This window comes from Lissotriton helveticus, chromosome 4_1 (genome assembly GCF_964261635.1).
Source record: "Lissotriton helveticus chromosome 4_1, aLisHel1.1, whole genome shotgun sequence".
Classification (NCBI taxonomy): Eukaryota; Metazoa; Chordata; class Amphibia; order Caudata; family Salamandridae; genus Lissotriton; species Lissotriton helveticus.
The window spans coordinates 1321463730-1321484810 of record NC_136063.1 but is presented as its reverse complement, the minus strand read 5'-3'; positions in this window follow the sequence as shown (position 1 = coordinate 1321484810).

Genomic DNA, 21081 nt, shown 5'->3' with positions numbered 1-21081 from the left:
ATGTCTGTACAGTGAGTGCCGAGGCCTTCAAGGTTAGTTCAACACAGTGGTTGTTGTGAGGTTTGATCTTCGCACGTTCTAGACATAACATATATGCAGCTACGGTCAAATTCTGGCTTTAGGTGCGTTTTATATTGCACTGCACAGAGCATACACACACTTGATGATGCTTCGCATGCAGAGAGCTGGTGGAAGATGATGTGATCCCTTACCACTAGGATCAGAGGTATGGGGCCGCCCTGCTAAAACCCAAAGAGACCTTCTTAGATATAATATAATACACTAGCAAGGGAGGATGAGAATTAGGTGTCTTTTATCCTTCTTCCCTCTAGCATTTAACATGCTTTCACCCTTTGTATTCTATGGACTAGTAACTATGCTGATTACTTTGTTTCTTATAATATGTTTGCTTGTATTAGCTAAGATATTGCGCTTGAGAACACTGCATTAGAAAATAAACATTTCAAATGTGCACGCGTTCTCATTTACTCCTTGTTCTGGATTGATATGATTGTATAACGAAAGAGTGTTCATGTGTTCCATGTTACCTGAGGTGTTCTAAGTCCATGTTCTGGGTTGTCTAGTCTGGAAGGGGATTTTGGGTACGAAGGTGAGTTTTGGCACACCCTAATTCACTGAGGTTCCAAGTCCCTATGCACAGTTCTGTGTGAGAACGGAATCCCTGCGACATGGCGCCCAACCATTGGTGGTCTTATTACATGACACTTGAGTAGTGCAACATTCAGTCCTTAACCCCTTCACTATTGTTTCCGGTTAACGGTGGTGTCGGACAAACCTACCTATTTTTAAATGGGTCTTTTCAAGCTTGATTCTTTCAAAACGGTTTCCTTGAATTACTACCCAGTTGTGCTACAGAGTTTACTTTGTACCTCTTTCTTTCTGTGTCACTATGGCCGCGGTGGACATTCCGCAACATAGTCGCATTGTGGTGCGCAATCATTTGCAGACTTATAATGTCCCCGTGGATGGCATGGCCGTAATAATGGTGGTGAGTGCAGAGGTGGCTTACCCGTACGAATTTCTTTACTCGTGGGTGACCTTCCCGGCTGTGAACACAATTACCACTGTGTTCGACTTGTACACTCCCACTGCTGTGCCGCAGGAATATGCTCCGTATAGGGCACAGGAAATTCCGATAGATACTTGGCAGCACCAAGTTTGGTTTAATGGCGCCCTACCCCACTATTTGACAGCTCTGAGGTTAGGTCCTTTGTCCATTCCGGGTGCGACTTGGCCTGTTTTGGCTGGATTTACACCTCATCCTCAGCACAGAGCGTGTAACATTGCTGAGTTAAGACGACTACATGTAGTCGCAATTAGCGTGATTAGGTCGTTAGTGTAATACATAACCCGTATTCTCCCGGGCGGGGCACCAGGTGGTGCGGCGCTTCCTGCAGGGCAGGGCAGAATGAAGCTTAGTTCTGCAATGGTCAACGCTGTGATGGGCAAGCGCCCCCAGGATAAGGATGATTTTCCTTTCTGGCTTGCCGAAAAGTTTGACCAGCTGAAAGCAGTATTTCCTAACACGACTCCTTGTGAGAAACACAGGATTCTGACAATTAGCTTGCCAAAAGACTTGACCCCAGAAATTGGTGACTGTGAGTTGTGGGGAAAGACCTTTGCGGCAGTCTATGCGAGGTGCTACGGCACTCCGTCTATGACTGTCCTTCCGACGGTCATTAAACGTGTTCAGGATGAGCATGGACCTGAGGCGGCGGTTGAATTGGGTATGCGCCTATGTGGCTCCTTTGATGTAGTTTCCGATCTCATACTTGCGAATGTCAAGGGAGATGCGGTAAACTTTCAGGTGTCCAATGCTTTGCAGGCGGTTCCCGATGCCGACAAACCCCGATAGTTACCGAGGATTATTGTGGCGGCTTATAAGACCGTGGGCCGCAATAGCGTCGGTCTCAAGCCGTTTTCCACTAAAGAGAAAAAGCAACCCCAAGGGCAGAAGTCTGAAACTGACGAACAGCCCAAGACCAAAAAACAAAATTGGCCGAAAAAGCAGAAACAGGGTAAACAACAACAACAGAAATAGGAGTCTCATCCTACATCTCCTTTGCCTGCGCCCACAGAACGTATTTATGACTTGCGCGATCGCGCGACGATAAAATCGCCTGATCGTTTTCAGGTTACTGATCAATGCTCTCCCCGTTCTTTTCAGGACTCATCGGCCTCATCGACCGGTGGTGGAGGAGGTGGCAGAGGTCGGGGTGGCCAGTAAGGACACGACCATCCCCGCCCGAAAGACGGTAAAGGCAAGCAGGACGATTCTACACCGAAAAGACCCCAGTTTCAGAAAACGGCGAGATATGCCACAGATAGTGGGAACGCAGCTTCGGAGTCAGACATGGGGTCTGACCTTGCTGGACAGCGCGGCGGAGATTACCATAGTGCGAGAGGCCCTGCGTCCGCTACTGAAGGTGACAGCGACTGACCGTTATGTTGTTGTGGAGACTGCTGACACTAGAGTAGCTCCCCCTGATAGACTTTATGAAATAGTCCTTTTAATTGAAGGTGACATACAACGTACCATAAAAGGGGTATTTTGGGAAAATCTTACGACTATCTATGACATTTTGTTAGCAGAGACTGACTGGCCCCCACCTTTTTTGCTCGCGGCTCCGATAAGGGAGGAGGTAATCCTCCCTAGTTTCGCGCACACTGTCTCAAAGGAGCATGCGCTGAATTTTGCAGAAGAGTGGGTTAAAGCCCTTGCGCCGGCTCTGTACCGTACACACTGTGGTTGGGATAAATTTTCCCCACATCACAAGATTCCTTTGCGGTCGATGCCACAGCCTCAACCTCAATATCCCATTAGACAAGAAGCTAAGGCTTCCGTTGCGGTAATCCTTAAACAATTGGAATATCAAGGAGTGATTGAAACTTGTGTGTCACCGATGAATAACCCTCTTTTTACTGTGACCAAGCCTGACGGATCATATCGTTTGGTATTGGATTACCGGCATTTAAACTCGCATTGCTGTACCTTTGCAGTACAGAATACTCACGGCTCTGCTTTAGTGGATAGTCGTGTGCATGAGCGGTTTAAAACCATGTTGACATTTCCAACGGTTTTTATGCCCACCATTTGGATGGTCTAAGTTCCCAATGGACCAGTTTTATGTGCGGCGGCGAACAAAAACAGTTCAAACGTTTACCAATGGGCTATAAGAATAGTCCTGGGGTGTTTGCTGCCCGCATAGACTCTCTCTTGGAGAAAGTAGACCCAGATGCTTGTTCGTATGTGGATGACATTTATCTCACGGACGACGAACTTTGGGAGCATCTGTGTCGAGCTGACCGCATAATTTGTAGGTTTGCGGACTTCGGTTACAAATTCAACTTTGCAAAGTCGCACATTGCGGAGTACACAGTGTTGTTCCTGGGCTACGAGCTCAACAATGAAGGCCGATGATTGGCTCCTCACTTCTTGGAGAAATGCGCACAACTGCGCGCTCCGACAACTCTGAAAAAATGACAGTCTTTGCTGGGATTTTTGAATTTCGGGAGGACATACATTCCTGAATATGCCCAGCGTATCAAGCCTTTGTATGCTTTGATACAACCTACTTTTACCAAATCGTGCTGGCTGCCAGAACACTCAGCTATTCTGCAATCTTTGCAGGCTGATGTGCTCAAATCTAAATTTTTACTGACTCGTGATAACCACACCAACCTGGTGATAAGAATCGTCCCTGGGGCGGTGGGATTAACTTACCTTACTTTTAACGAAGGAGACACAGTGCCTATTGCTTACAAGTCACACTTGTACACTTCGGCTGAGATGCGATTTTCCACTGTGAAGAAAGTTTTAACAGTGGTGCAGATGGCGATTCTTAAGGAACGTGCTCTGTCACAGGGAAAACGCATGTTGGTTGTTACCCCGTTTCCTGCATTAGAAGCAGTTACGAAAGCCAGTGTAACCAATTCTAAAGCTTTGCACACTCGGTGGATACAATGGGCAGCATCATTGACATCTCCGGATGTCACGTTTATTTGTGATGCCTCCTTACAGTCGCAGGAGTTTATGCAATATGAATTCGTTCATCCTGCACCTTTGGCTATGCGGCCTTTGGAGGATTTCCATTGCATCATATACACCGATGGTTCAGCGCAAGTTGCGCATGGGTCTAAGCACGCATACGTTTCTGCTTGCGCCATTGTGGTAGGTGCCATGGTGAACGATGAGTTCAAGTCCAGAGTCGTGCACACGCAGACTAGCGGACTGCACTGCACAATTGGCAGAGCTTCGTGCTCTGATGCTTGCATTGGAGTACGCTGATCCTAGTGTGATGACTCTTATTGTAAGTGATTCTTACTACTGTGTCCAGTCTTACAATGAGAACTTGTTCTGTTGGATTCAGAATGATTTTCGTGATTCCAAAGGTAGCACAATAAAACATAAAATGATCTGGGTCCGAGTGGCTGAGCTTAAGGAGCAATTGCCACTCGTGTTTGTAATTCATACTCTTGGTCATCAGGGCCTGGGAGTACACACTGTTGGCAATTTGCTTGCCGATGAGGCAGCAACATCAGCAGTATCGACATATTTGGTTGCAGCAGTTACACGGTCCAAAAGTAAGATTGATGATGATATCTTGGCAGCTGTTACTGCAACTGAGAAGGGAGGTAAATATCCTAAGGGATTCCCTTCGAAGTATTCATACCACTTAAGTCCCGATAAAGTTCCTTATGTGAAAATACCTGACATAGGGGAGAGATTGATTCCCAACGCGGATCGCAGACACACATTGCTCACAGCGACCCATGAAGGAGTTGCGTCTGCGCATGCGGGTGTTTCAGCCACTGTGGCTCAGTAACAAAAGCGTTTTTGGCGGCGGGGACTATACAAACAGATACGTGATTATCTTCAATGTGACATTTTCCAGCAGATTAAGCCTTCAACTGCTGCGCGTCCGCCCCAAACACAGTTATTCATTTCTAATAAATCACTTAGTTGCGTTTATTTAGATCACTGCAGTCCTTTTTCTTCTGATACTGCGTATAAGTTTATCTTAGTAGCAGTTGATTCATGCACACGCTTTGTGTGGGTATGGCCTCACCTCAGTGCTTATTCACGGACTGTCATAGGAGATTTGCGTGTCTTTGTAGGGATTTTTGCCTGTGGTACCTTCCATTCGGATCAGGGTCCTGCTTTCGCCTCTAAGGCGTATAAGGATGCCATGGCTTCGTTGGGGGTCCAAGTCAAGTGTTTGTCTCCGTACAGACCTGAGGGTAATAGTGTTGTGGAACGAATGAACCGTGACTTAAAGCAATCTTTGACAGCTCGAGTTATAGGCACTGGCAGGAACTGGCTGGCCCACCTCAATGGCATGCAGCGTGCACTTAATAATCTCCCTAGAAGGTCTCTGGGTGGGCGGACCCCATACGAAATGCTCTTTGGTATCAAGATGTATGTGCCGGACCTTGACGGTCTAGACTCAGTGGCTGTTGCTGCCTCCTTTGACGTAGATGAACATTGCAATGTTTTACAGACTCTACAAGAGACGAGAGACAGTCTTGCAAAGGAACACTTGCCCTCCACCTCGGATGATGCGTTGCAGATCCCGGTAGTTGGCTGGCTACCCCAAGTTGGAGAATTGGTTCGGGAGAAGATCGAAAACAAGACAGAATTTGGTCCCTCTTCCAGTGCTTGGTGTGAAGGGCACAAGAACAGTCATTTTACCACCACTTCCAGGTCGTAAGGAAAACAGGTATATCTCCATTGACAATGTCAAGATACACAGAGTGGCCGATTCTTCTTAGTATGACACCGGCAGTCTCATGTCCTTCGATTGTGAGAAATTCTGTTTTGGCCACAGCTTCAAATCCAGAGCCTGAAGTTGCCTTCGAGATGCCTGCAATTTCTAGTCCTTTATTGAGTACATTGCCTGGTACTCAACTTGATGAAACTGACTACACTTACCCAACTGACTTATCAATGCCTGATTTTCATTTGACACTGTTTCACACACATCAAGAAAGCCTTCACGGATTACTGTTTATGCAAGATTATTTAAAAAAAAAAATTTGATTCCCCCTTGGACATATATTTGGCTGGTGCTTTTTTCGATTTACCTTTTTATGTCAATTGGTTTTGTGTTTTATTTTTTCCGTATCGTCAATGGACATTATGTCAAAGAGAGAACATGCATTCGACATCTCAATGGGACATTGGCACCCCATTCCTCCTCGCACACTGCACTAAGCATGGGCGGATTTAGCGAATCTGGCGTACGCGAACTTGCGTATTTACGGATTCGCAATCCGCAAAATCCGCGAACTCTCGCGAATTTGCGGATTTTTGTGTTTTTTGTGTTCGCAAAGGTTCGCGAGGATTTGTGTACCAGTTCGCAATTGCGAACTTACTTGTCGGCTCGCAACGGCCGCGACTATGTTGTTTCTACGTCTGGTTCATCATCACAGGTTCACAGCACCCTCTGTTTCACCACTGCCACCCTCTGGTACACCCATGCCACCCTCTGGTACATCCTCACTGCCACCCTCTGGTTGGTTTATCACTGTAAATTATGGGGGTGTAAAAAAGCAAGCACACCTGCCCTGCTTCAACTGCCATGAATTAATTTGGGGTTGATTAATGTGTCAGTGATTTTGAAAACTTCCAGTCTGGCTGGCACCTGCTTCCTTCCTTATCTGTAATTTGCTTTCTGTTGCAGTGCAATTTTTTTTTCACAGGACCTTTATGGCCTACTTGTAGCTATTCTATGAGCCTGCTGTTTAGGTCAGAGCAGGGTCATAGAATAGTTGCAAATAGGCAACTGAACTCTGGAGGGGCCCCTCAGGAAGCACTAGAGTGAATGGTTACTAATGTTAAGATTGAACTTTTGCACCTGCTGATTGCTTTCAGTTCTGCAAAAATAGTTTTTCTGCAATTTCGTGCGATTTGCGGGGCGCGAATCCGTGCGAGATCGATTTCGGAAGCCGCGAATTCGAGCGAATACACGATTTGTTTTTTTTGCGGCGTGTATGTTCGCGTGATTTTGTGCGTGTTCGCAAGGCGCTTGTAGCGCTACGTTTGCGAAGTTACCCTAGCGGTCGTACATGGGCGCAACCATCTTGTTTGCGTGACGTAATTCCGTTTCCGGCCGCTATGTGTAATCTCGCAAAGTATGTGGCTCGCTAGTACAATTTTGCGCGTGATCGCGAGGAAAATCTCGCGCGAACTTACCCACGCGGTCGTGAACGGGCGCGGCCATCTTGTTTCTCATTCATTGCTATGGTTCTGGGCATGCTCTCTGTATCCTTTCTTAATCTCTGCCATCCTTTGCTTTTTTGAAGTTTTTTTTAATCTATTTTACTTATTATCTATCCCTCTATTTTTTTAGCTCTATATTTTTGTGTTTTCTGCTACTTTTTGTTAATTTTGAACTACTTTTTTAAACGCTTTTCTTTTCTTCTTCCCTGTTCTATTTCTTCTTTCTTATTTTGCTTCCTTTCTGCCCAGACCATGGCAAAGGGAGCCGGGAAGAAGCCCGCAAAGGGGAAGGGTCCCGCACCCCGTGCCCGGCTCCCGTGTGGGCATTTGAGGGGGGAGACAGTGATAGCTCGGGAGATTTTTAGTGCGGAGGAGGTGGCCGCACTAATATTTCACGTCCAGCGCCGCCTCCCCAAGACCATCATGGGAGGCGGCAAGATCGCAACCGGCTACGGCATCCGGGAGCGCCGGAAGCGGTGGGAGAAGGTGTGCCGGGCCATGTTTAAACTCTCTGGGGTCCGGCGCACTTATAACCAGGCCACCCACCACTGGACGGATGTCATGGACCGGGAACGCGACTTGCTGGACGTGCTTGGCGTAGAGATCCCCGGGCTTGGTGAGTAGTAGTAGCTATTTCTAGCTATTTCATCACTACTCTGTTTTATCCGGCTCTGTTATTTGCAAATGTTTGTTTTTTACCAAGAGCAATAATGCTGCCGATTACATTGTAGGTAAATTATATTTCAAAATCTTCTATGCATTTCAGGTGCACTGCTCTCCTTCTCAGTAGCCTTGCTACTATGCTTATTTGTTTTGTATTTTGTGTTCATTTCATTGGCCTGAGAAATTATGTATGAGTGTAGTGTAAAGAACTGCGTAATGCTAGACACTAAGGGTCATATTTTCAATTACCGGCGCATCCCTGCAAAGTAGCAGGGATGCGCCAGTAATTGTGCGCCATGCCACCACCACCCATGGGCCCAAAACATCACAGAAGCCTTACGCATCTGTGCCGTAAAGGCGGCGCATTGCTGGAGTTGCGTGCCAACGATGGCGCAGCTCCAGCAATGCTCTGGGGTGCCCTATCTCCCCAATGCTGCATCAAGCCGTACGTCGGCTTCAAGCAGGCGCAGGGTTTGAGTCACGCATCATTGTCCTAAAAGTGACTGATTGACATCTTGTAGATTTCCCTCAGCCACTTTTAGGATTCGTTCCTGCGCAGGAACGTCCTCCCTTGCGCCGGAACGCCCCCTGATGGCGCAGGGCTTTACAACGTGATGCATCTCCCATATGCGTCACTTTGTTAATATACGCCGCACCATGGCGCCTCTTTTGTTCTGCCGCTGCGTCACAAAAGTCACGCAACAATGGAGCAAAAGAGCCGCAAGGGGCTTCAAAATCAGCCCCTACAGACTCAAGTCCAGTCCTTCCTTTAGACACATGGCTATAAGAAGAAATAGTGGTGGTGGTCGGTGGATTTATAGTTTGAGTATTCACTGATCTGCAAGCACGATGGACTTTGTCTGTCACTTCGCGTGCTGCGGACTGCTGCCTGCCAGGCCAAGGTAAACCTTTTTGGTAGTCTGTTTAGTGAGTTACATAGGAACTTTCAAAGTCAACGGTCCGCAAATCAAGCAATACTAATAACGTAGTATACCACATGAGATCGGTCAATATATCCCGTGGAATAGTTGTCTATCTATTTGCTATTTCGCCAAAATATTTTGTATTGTTATTTTGAAATGTTTGATTTGGTTGACAAATATCATCCATGTTTTCTGGTCTTTCTTTCTTTCATGTTGTACATCAGCTCCCCCCAGGGGCAAGAGGACACAGGAGGAGGAGGAGGGTGCTGTTCAGGATGCAGGCCAGGATTGGGCAGGCGAGGGCTCCTTTGCTGGCCCCAGTAAGTTTTAATTTTAATATAGAGTACCTATTTTTTCCTAGCGTTCCTCATTCGATTTTTTCTAAATCGTCTTTGATCTTCTTGTAGACTGGATCTAAATTCTTATCCTGCCTCGACTAGGACTCCCTGTGGTATTACTAGATTATTCTTATTAGTCTGTCCGTGTAGCTAACTAAGATTGCACATTTGCCAATTCCATTGGGCTCCCATTCTAGTCAGCAATAGCTCTATGCACTGAGTGCAGTCCTCTGGGATTGTCCATAATGTCTTTTCAAGTCTTCGAAATGTTTATGCTTTGACAATTGCCAACAATAAAAAGGTGAATGACCACCAAGAAAGAATAAGATACTACTTTACTTTTGGTTTGGATACTAGGACAATCCATTCTACTACTGTTGCAGGGACAAATCTGCACAAACAGAACTATGGACACGAAATAATACAATAAATTATTACATTGTATTTAGTTTTTTTCACATTTCTTTATTCCTCCTAGACCAAATATTATATAGTAGTGAGTGGTGTATTCTAACATTCTTAAATGTACTTTGTAGGTGGAACATCTGGTGGCGGGGCCAGCGCGGAGGTGGTGGTGTTGGACGAGGACTCTGGGGAGGAGGCGGTGCAAGTGCCGGACGTTCCTGTGAGGGTTCACACGGTGGTGGCGGGAAGAGGTAAGGTATATATTCCTTACTTATTGAGATTGAAGACTGCATAGTGTGCTTTCTGCACGGGTGTATTATAAATCAACCAGGTAGTAGCCTCCTCTAAATGTACTTCGACTTAGCTGTGAAGTTTTTGTCGAGAAGAATCCCAATAAGATCTGAGATGAACTTGATGGATGGGATGAAGAAAAGCGAAAGAAGGGTGTAAGTAAGTGTGGAAGGACGAGACATTTAATGATGGCTGGCAAAGAAGAATGATATGTGTTTGCTTGGTCCCCGAGATGGCTGGGAAGGGAAGAAAATGGTATGGTGCATGGCTGGGTGAATGATGAAGCAAGGATGAGTGGAAGGAGAACAGCCTGGGTGGGTGAAACAGAAACTGCATGTGTGCATATACTTTGAATGGATGGATGCCTGGATCATGGTATTATCTGACTCTTAGATAGCATATGTGTATCTAGAGAGTAGACGGTCACTGGATGAGCATGTAACACTGCACCCGCACGTCCGTTCCAGTGTAGGAAAGGCAAGGAAAAGAAGTTGTAATTTTGTCCAAATACTACCATGAATAGTAGCAGTAGTTTGTATTGCAACTGCAAGCACAGCATATATCCGGTTCTTATGGTGGACACTCCCTACCTCTCTTAATAACTTTGGTTTAGTAGTAGTACGTCATTCATGTGTGGGTGTATCACTGTTAACTCAATAATAAGCAAAGCACCTAAAGTCATCCCATATGTCATCAAATACATCCCATGTGAAGTGATAGATAATCAAATTATTTAGCTTCTTCATTTTCCTTTTCTAGTACTCATTTGCACTGTAGGGTGAAAGCTAAATTAATTAAGCAGTAGCCCTTGTAACAGAGTATTCTCAGTGCCACCCATAATAGAAAAGGAAGAGCTTCACCACCTGCATGTACTGGACCGGTACAGTAACGCAAGTCTGTCTCACTCATCAAGGTGTGCGTCTGTTTTTCTCGGGTGCAAGTTCACTGCGCTGGCATTATGCCGGCTTGCATAAGATAACGTACCAATTTTCCTAAACAAGAGAGAAGAAGAATAAGACTGGTGGACTGTCATAGTCGACTGTAATGGAAGTCCATAGTGCTCGTAGAATTAGTTCCTTAAACTCCCATTAATGTTAGAGCAAGGATGAAGAAGTGGGAGGTTAGATAGATACTGTCCTCAATAGTTATGTACTGTGCTTTCAATTTGCTACTTGTGCTGTGACACAACTTTGTGCTCAATCACTTTGTGTTATTAATCTTAAGGAGCATTGGTTACAGACTATGTCTTTCTTTCTTCATATAGTTGCTCCTTCCAAATCAACTAGACCATCACGGAGGAAGCAGGCTCGAGTGGCCCGGCAACGGAGGCTGGATGCCACTGTCGCCGAATATCGGCGGCTGGTGGCCCTGGAGGAGGAGGACACGCAGTCAACCGGTACGACAACAACAACATCTACTGGGACAGCTACATCCTCCTCCGTGCCCCCACGGGCTGCCAGCCAGCGCAGTGCTCCAGCGGTACGGAGCCGGGCTACCAAAGCCAACCGCCACCGCCGAGCAGCAAAGACACCAGCTGCCCCCCACAGGAGTTGCAAGGCACGCCAGCGCCGCTTATCCCTAAGAGTGTCCTACCTGGAGCAGGAGGTCCATACCTACAAGAACTTGGTGGAGGGCCTCCGCTTCGACCATGCCACCCTCCGCAAGGAGTATGATGCCCTGGCCGCTAAAGTCAACAGCACCCTCCCGTAGTGTAGTGTCCCTTGCCCCTTTTTTAGAGACTTTTGGGGGGTGGGAATTGGGAGTTGGGTTGTGGGACTTTTGAAGGACAATCGTTGGGGTTAGGGAGGGTCTTGCGGGAGATTATTTTGTTAGGGCTACTAAAATATACTTTTTGAAACTTTATCTGACCATACCTGTTTTTTACTGCTTTTGAGTCTGGTGGGTGGGGGTTTAACAGTAAGTTTGTTTTCCTGAGGAGTCCTAGGACTTTAGTAGTACTACCGTCAATCTCTCGTCTATTCCTAATACTCCATTATACTACCTCCCACCAAACGCTTATCTTACCTGTAATTTGTGTTTGAAAATAGGGCTAGTCCCAGGGCTGGCTCCACAGGAAATGGCAATTAAGGTTGGCAATCCTGGGCGGATTAAATGTCCTCATTGCGGTGGTACTAGTGGTGTGACACAGTGGCAGTTGCATGCATATGGAAAAAAAGAAAATGAAACCTGGTTTGTCCTTACAATAGCATTACAACGGTACGATAGAGAATATAGGAGGTGACAGTTCACTAAAACAGTGCCACACAGAGCCTAACAAATGGTAAAGTAGAAAGTAGAACTAGTACTTGTGTTGAATTTCTTTGACATTGGCTACTACTACAAGAAATAGTACTGAAGCTAGCTGAGTAAGTCTAGAATATATCCTCGGATTCCTTCACCAGCCTGTTGCTATGACCTTATCCCCCCCAGCAAGTGTGTGGAATTATTGATGTCATTTAGTCACACATCAAGCAAAACCACACAGCCCGGGGGGAGACGGTTAGGGTTTTGAAAATGGATGGGAATGGGGTTTTTTTTGGGTAGGTTTTGTTGAGAGAAAAAAAAAAGCACAGCATTGACAAACAAGAATTGAAGATAAAGAAATCTTTGGGTACATGGCTAAATCTTTTGAACACTAAGTGCCTCTCACAGAGTAAGTGATCCCCCCTTTCCCACCATGGATTTTCTTCAAGTCGCTTGCAACAAAAATTACACATTCCCACGAGTGCTCTAAAACCCCAGAACTCAGTTGCAAAAACCAAGAACACCCCGAAACACATGCAATCCTGCTGCTAGGGCTAACGCTAACGAACCCTAAGTTACAAAAAGTACCAAAACCTTTTTCATCAGGAATGTTGTTTAAACCAGTTTTATCCGGTATTAGACCTTCACAGCAATGGCCCCAGAGCCGTCAACCCAGGCGAAAACAAGTAGAAGACCCCCAAACTGCCAAAAAGCAAAAGTACAAAAATGTGGACTTTGTCACTTTTGTGAAAATTTGCCAAATCACTCCGCGCGCGCTCTGCAGCTAGGCCCTAACTCCCCTCTGCCTCCATGGATTTCCTTCAAACCTCTTGCTATCTAAACTATCCATACCCAGTACTTCTCCCAGGCCCCGAAACCCACCCACAAACACCAGGAAGCCCCCCAAACAGACCCCTGAAAACGCTACATTGAGCAAAAAGTCAGAAAAGGCAAAACCTTTTTTCCTAATGAAAGTTGTTTAAACCAGTTTTATCCGGTATTAGACCTTCCCAGCAATGGCCCCAGAGCCGTCAACCCAGGCGAAAACAAGTAGAAGACCCCAAACTGCCAAAAAGCAAAAGTACAAAAATGTGGACTTTGTCACTTTTGTGAAAATTTGCCAAATCACTCCGCGCGCGCTCTGCAGCTAGGCCCTAACTCCCCTCTGCCTTCATGGATTTCCTTCAAACCTCTTGCTATCTAAACTATCCATACCCAGTAGGGCTCCCAGGCCCCGAAACCCACCCACAAACACCAGGAAGCCCCCCAAACAGACCCCTGAAAACGCTACATTGAGCAAAAAGTCAGAAAAGGCAAAACCTTTTTTCCTCATGAATGTTGTTTAAACCAGTTTTATCCGGTATTAGACCTTCCCAGCAATGGCCCCAGAGCCGTCAACCCAGGCGAAAACAAGTAGAAGACCCCCAAACAGCCAAAAAGCAAAAGTACAGGTGATTAAAGTTTTAATTATATTAACTTGTGCAAAACAAAGAAAGACAGAAACACAGGAATAAAAGTCAATAAGTACGAAAAAGAAAATGTCTGAATTTATTGGCTCATTTTCAGGCCTCGGTGTCAGGGAAGAAGAGTTCATCCTCATACTCTGCGAAATCATCAGGCAGGAGTAGGTCAGTGTCACCTAACACAGAAGAAATTCCCTCATCTAAGTTGCTGTCCTCCTCGTCTTCTTCCAACGTGCGATCTGGTACTTTGAAATCTGGTGGTATGAGGTGCTCATTCATCTTGATCATTGTCAATATCTCCACATTTTTGGGCGAGAGGAGGGTCCGTTTGCAAGTTACAATGCCACCAGCAGCACTGAAAACACGTTCAGAAGACACACTTGCGAGTGGGCAAGACAAGTAATGTATAGCCAGGCGGGAGATCTCTGGCCACAATTCTTTTTTCCCATGCCAATACGCCAATGGGTCAGCATTAACATAGACCTCTGTTGAGTCATTCAGATAGTCCTGCACCATCGACTCAAAGTTCTCCACGTTTCCTCCACTTTGCTGAATTTTCGCTCGGACCTTTTCAGAACCATAACCAATCTCAGCTAGCCAATCCTCTTCATCACCCGATATTTCTGTTGTGTCTGGTGCAGATGATGCGGTTGCCGGTGTCTTTAACGGCTGAGAGGTCACTTCTGCCACAGCCACAGGTGCAGAAGTGGAGTCTTCTGACTGGGGATGGCCTGCTGATGCTGATGTACGGCCTTTTCCTTCAATTTGCTTCCGTTCTCTTTCAAACCTGATGGCTGACCAGGCTACCCAACGTTTGTACTTTGTAGCATCTTCATCACTAAAAGGAAATAATGCAGAGCCTGACAGCGCCTTTTTGTAGCGTGGATGCAGAATAGTAGCACAAATGTAATGCTGTTCTGAGTGGATCTTTTGAAGACGTTCATCGCCACGTAGACGCTCTAATAATTTCTCCGCCAAAAGAAAAGCTTGTTGCTTTTCTTCATCGTTTTGAAACTTTGAAGACACCGCCTTCAGTTTGTGCTCCAGCATGTGCAACAATGGGATAGCTTTTCCCAAATTACAGTCCTCCCTGCTGACTGCACGCGTGAAGAACTCAAAAGGACGAAGCATGTCTGTCAGGCTTTTAACTAGCTCCCATTGCGCCGCATTTAACCTCAGGTCCTCCTTCACAGCTGTACCCATTGTTAAGAAATACTGATCGAGTACCGTAAACTGCTCATACAGACGCTCAAGCATGTAGAACGTTGAGTTCCAACGTGTTGGCACCTCCTGGATGAGTGCTTTCACTGGCATTCGACGTTCATGTAGCAGGCTCCTCAGATGCTTCCGGGCCTTAAAAGAATGGCTGAAATGGTTGCACATTTTTCGGCAGGTGACCACTAACTGGCATGCTGGACTTTCTTTCTCCAAGAATTTTTTAACAACCAGGTTTATACAGTGCGCCAAACACGGCACTCTGAAATAGTCACCCAGTTCCATGGCCTTAACTACATTGGCGCCATTATCCGTGGAAACATAACCAATGCCGCGTTTTATGGGAGACAGCCAGTGAAAGACTTTTGTGTTGAACTCATTCAAAATGTTTTCTGCTGTATGACGTTTCTGCGTGTTTCCGAGCAGCTTTAAAAACTTGGTCCAGGTCAGCACCTGCGTTTAGCTTTGCTTTAACCCCTGAAAAAGAGACCCAGTGTGCAGTGATGCACATGTAATCAGTGCCTGCCCCACTGGTCTACATGTCTGTTGTGAGATGTATAGTGTGAACAGCACTCTTCTGCAAATCTGCCCCAATCACCTCCAGCACATCTTCATGTAGTGCTGGAACCGCAACTCGGACAAAATAGTACCGGCTAGGAACCTTCCATTTAGGGCAGAGCGCTGCCACTAATTCGAGAAAACCAACCCCTTCTACAAAAGAAAAAGGTAGAAGATCCAGCGCTAGCATTTTAGCCAGCTTAGTGTTATACAGACGCACCATTGGGTGGTTGCGGTCATATGGCGCGTCTGAAAACAACATTGTTTTAATGTTGCCCTGGACCATTTTACCGGATGATGATAATGACTTCTTCGACCCAGTTACGCTCGCTGATGAACTTTTTTGCATTGGTGTCTCACTCTGTCCCACACTCTTAGTGTGGCTCCCAGGGGTACTGGGTGTAAGTGAAGTGTGTGACACTTCTTCTTCCTCGTCATCATCAGATGGAACATCCACGTTTTCTCGACATGCAATTCGGGCTTCCTTGATCTGCTTTAGGTGCTCCAACCATTGGACAGTGTGCTGTCTCTTAAGATGACCTCTCTGGCCTCCAGTCCCATAGTTGGTACCAAGCTTACCACGACTAACTGCAAGCTTACAAATGCTACAAATGGCTATGTTTTCCTTTTTTGTGGAAACTCTAAAGAAGTCCCAAACTGCGGACTTGAAATGTCTGTGGGGGCCGGAGGAGGCGATACTGGTGGTGGCCGTGCTGCTAATGCCAGATGAAGTGGAGGATGTGTATTGCTGAACTTTACTATGTTGTGCACTTTCACCACCACTAATTGAGGTCGAGGTGGATGGAGGTCCCTTCTGGCGAGTAAGAAATATGGAAGCGGCACGTTGTGGTGTACTAGTTAACATCAATGATTCTGGTGTTCCCATTGCCTCCTCGTCGACTTCATCATCACGCTCAGCAGCTTGTCGGGCTAGGGTCAAAAGGTCTGTTTGCTGCATGCCCGCTGGGGCTTCAGTGACGTTAGTGATGATGACTGCGTCGTCGTCGTGAGAGTCTTCAGCAGCAGGAGTATCCGCCACTTCTTGTTGAGCGTCATCAAACTCCATAACTTTGAGAGTTTCGACGACCTTCCTTTTACGCTTTGCTACCTTTGTCAGATCATGGTGTGCCTCCTCAACCTCACTCTCAGACGGCAGTGGTGCTGGTTCCCAAGTAAGATCCATATCATCAGAAGGAGGTGGGCTTGAAGAAGATGTAGACACCAACACCCTTGATCTTTTCCTTGCTCGGGATGTGGACGACAATGAATGATCATCAGGAGGAGTGGCTTCCTCGAATGATACCTCAGCTTGATTGTCGATTTCCAGATGTGCCCCTACTTCTGGAGGAACAACTATTGTGGCCACTTGTTGTGCCCCTCCATGCACCTCTGCTTGCTCCTCTCCTTGCGCCGCCTCCTCTCCTTCCACATGTACTTGGGCTTGTACTACTTGCACATGTGATTGTTGTTGTGGCTGTGGTTGTTCAACACTCTTCAGATGAGTTACAACAACCTGTGTTGATTCTTGAGGGACATTGCTGCTACTTTCTTGCGATGAGCCAACATCACTGGTCGATGGTGATTGAACAACTATACTGGCTGCCTCTGAAGCACTCAAGGGCTTGGACCTAAGTTGGCGTGGTGGTGGCGGCACTGAGCCCAATGGAGCGGAGGTGCTGCTCCCAGCTTGGTCCCCAGCAGACCCCGCTGCTGCAGCAGGCGTACTTTTTTTTTCCCCAAAAAATGTGGCGGTCGTCATCACACCAGTCTCCTTGGCAAGTGGCGCCACTTGCTTCTTCTGCTCCTTACTGGCAACTTTCTTGCTAGAGGAGCTACGGGCAACTTTTTTTGGGGCCATCTTCTTCAGATGTAACTCTGAACAGCAGGCCGCAGTTGCACAAGTTGCAGAGTTGTCTGTGGCCACACGTGACGTTGTGCTGCACACACCGCAGCAGGACTTCTTCCTGGCACTGGTGGTTCTCTTGTGCACCTACAAGCAATGGAAGACAGAGGAACATCAGTTGTACACCCCACAAAGTCGAAAAAACACACAAAAATCAGCACAATCCCAGCCCATCCATGGCCTCAATGGTGTTTAAATTCAAGAAGACAACCCACAGAAAGACTAGGCCCATGCACCACCCCTGGCCAAAAGGCCCCACCAGCAGCCCCAAAACAACGACAAAAAACACAAAATTCAGCACAATCCCAGCCCATCCATGGCCTCAATGGTGTTTAAATCCATGAAGACACCCCACAGAAAGACTAGGCCCATGCACCACTCACTACCCCTGGGCATAATGGATGAAAGCTAGGCAAAATAAGTGCAGGCCTCAGACACTGCCTCTCTTCAAAATGGCCCCTTGCACCCCAAGCACATGTTGCCTGTACCAGCACTCAAGATGGCCACCACCACCACCCACATGGCCAGTCCAAATCAACAGTAGCACCCCCAAAAAAAGGAAAAACACGCAAAAATCACGACAATCCAATGCCATCCAGGATGTTTACATTAAAGACAGTGAGACCACCACACAGCCAGACTCAGTCCATGCACCACTCACTACCCCTGGCCAAAAGGCCCCACCAGCAGCCCCAAAACAACGACAAAAAACACAAAATTCAGCACAATCCCAGCCCATCCATGGCCTCAATGGTGTTTAAATCCAAGAAGACACCCCACAGAAAGACTAGGCCCATGCATCACTCACTACCCCTGGCCAAAAGGCCCCACCAGCAGCCCCAAAAAAACGTCAAAAAACACAAAATTCAGCACAATCCCAGCCCATCCATGGCCTCAATGGTGTTTAAATCCAAGAAGACACCCCACAGAAAGACTAGGCCATGCACCACTCACTACCCCTGGGCAAACGGCCAAACCAGCAGCCCCAAACAAACCACAAAAAACACAAAATTCAGCACAATCCCAGCCCATCCATGGCCTCAATGGTGTTTAAATCCAAGAAGACACCCCACAGAAAGACTAGGCCCATGCACCACTCACTACCCCTGGGCATAATGGATGAAAGCTAGGCAAAATAAGTGCAGGCCTCAGACACTGCCTCTCTTCAAAATGGCCCCTTGCACCCCAAGCACATGTTGCCTGTACCAGCACTCAAGATGGCCACCACCACCACCCACATGGCCAGTCCAAATCAACAGTAGCACCCCCAAAAAAAGGAAAAACACACAAAAATCACCACAATCCAATGCCATCCAGGATGTTTACATTAAAGACAGTAAGACCACCACACAGCCAGACTCAGTCCATGCGCCACTCACTACCCCTGGGCAAACGGCCCCACCAGCAGCCCCAAAAAAACGACAAAAAACACAAAATTAAGCACAATCCCAGCCCATCCATGGCCTCAATGGTGTTTAAATCCAAGAAGACACCCCACAGAAAGACTAGGCCCATGCACCACTCACTACCCCTGGGCATAATGGATGAAAGCTAGGCAAAATAAGTGCAGGCCTCAGACACTGCCTCTCTTCAAAATGGCCCCTTGCACCCCAAGCACATGCTGCCTGTACCAGCACTCAAGATGGCCACCACCACCACCCACATGGCCAGTCCAAATCAACAGTAGCACCCCCAAAAAAAGGAAAAACACGCAAAAATCACCACAATCCAATGCCATCCAGGATGTTTACATTAAAGACAGTGAGACCACCACACAGCCAGACTCAGTCCATGCACCACTCACTACCCCTGGCCAAAAGGCCCCACCAGCAGCCACAAAAAAACGACAAAAAACACAAAATTCAGCACAATCCCAGCCCATCCATGGCCTCAATGGTGTTTAAATCCAAGAAGACACCCCACAGAAAGACTAGGCCCATGCATCACTCACTACCCCTGGCCAAAAGGCCCCACCAGCAGCCCCAAAAAAACGACAAAAAACACAAAATTCAGCACAATCCCAGCCCATCCATGGCCTCAATGGTGTTTAAATCCAAGAAGACACCCCACAGAAAGACTAGGCCCATGCACCACTCACTACCCCTGGGCAAACGGCCCCACCAGCAGCCCCAAAAAAACCCACAAAAAACACAAAATTCAGCACAATCCCAGCCCATCCATGGCCTCAATGGTGTTTAAATCCAAGAAGACACCCCACAGAAAGACTAGGCCCATGCACCACTCACTACCCCTGGGCATAATGGATGAAAGCTAGGCAAAATAAGTGCAGGCCTCAGACACTGCCTCTCTTCAAAATGGCCCCTTGCACCCCAAGCACATGTTGCCTGTACCAGCACTCAAGATGGCCACCACCACCACCCACATGGCCAGTCCAAATCAACAGTAGCACCCCCAAAAAAAAAACACACAAAAATCACCACAATCCAATGCCATCCAGGATGTTTACATTAAAGACAGTAAGACCACCACACAGCCAGACTCAGTCCATGCGCCACTCACTACCCCTGAGCAAACGGCCCCACCAGCAGCCCCAAAAAAACGACAAAAAACACAAAATTCAGCACAATCCCAGCCCATCCATGGCCTCAATGGTGTTTAAATCCAAGAAGACACCCCACAGAAAGACTAGGCCCATGCACCACTCACTTCCCTGGGCATAATGGATGAAAGCCAGGCAAAATAAGTGCAGGCCTCAGACACTGCCTCTCTTCAAAATGGCCCCTTGCACCCCAAGCACATGTTGCCTGTACCAGCACTCAAGATGGCCACCACCACCACCCACATGGCCAGTCCAAATCAACAGTAGCACCCCCAAAAAAAGGAAAAACACAGAAAAATCACCACAATCCAATGCCATCCAGGATGTTTACATTAAAGACAGTAAGACCACCACACAGCCAGACTCAGTCCATGCACCACTCACTACCCCTGGGCAAAAGGCCCCACCAGCAGCCCCAAAAAAACGACAAAAAACACAAAATTCAGCACAATCCCAGCCCAACCATGGCCTCAATGGTGTTTAAATCCAAGAAGACACCCCACGAAAGACTAGGCCCATGCACCACTCACTACCCCTGGCCAAAAGGCCCCACCAGCAGCCCCAAAAAAACGACAAAAAACACAAAATTCAGCACAATCCCAGCCCATCCATGGCCTCAATGGTGTTTAAATCCATGAAGACACCCCACAGAAAGACTAGGCCCATGCACCACCCCTGGCCAAAAGGCCACACCAGCAGCCCCAAAACAACGACAAAAAACACAAAATTCAGCACAATCCCTGCCCATCCATGGCCTCAATGGTGTTTAAATCCATGAAGACACCCCACAGAAAGACTAGGCCCATGCACCACTCACTACCCCTGGGCATAATGGATGAAAGCTAGGCAAAATAAGTGCAGGCCTCAGACACTGCCTCTCTTCAAAATGGCCCCTTGCACCCCAAGCACATGTTGCCTGTACCAGCACTCAAGATGGCCACCACCACCACCCACATGGCCAGTCCAAGTCAACAGTAGCACCCCCAAAAAATGGAAAAACACACAAAAATCACCACAATCCAATGCCATCCAGGATGTTTACATTAAAGACAGTAAGACCACCACACAGCCAGACTCAGTCCATGCGCCACTCACTACCCCTGGGCAAACGGCCCAACCAGCAGCCCCAAAAAAACGACAAAAAACACAAAATTCAGCACAATCCCAGCCCATCCATGGCCTCAATGGTGTTTAAATCCAAGAAGACACCCCACAGAAAGACTAGGCCCATGCACCACTCACTACCCCTGGGCATAATGGATGAAAGCTAGGCAA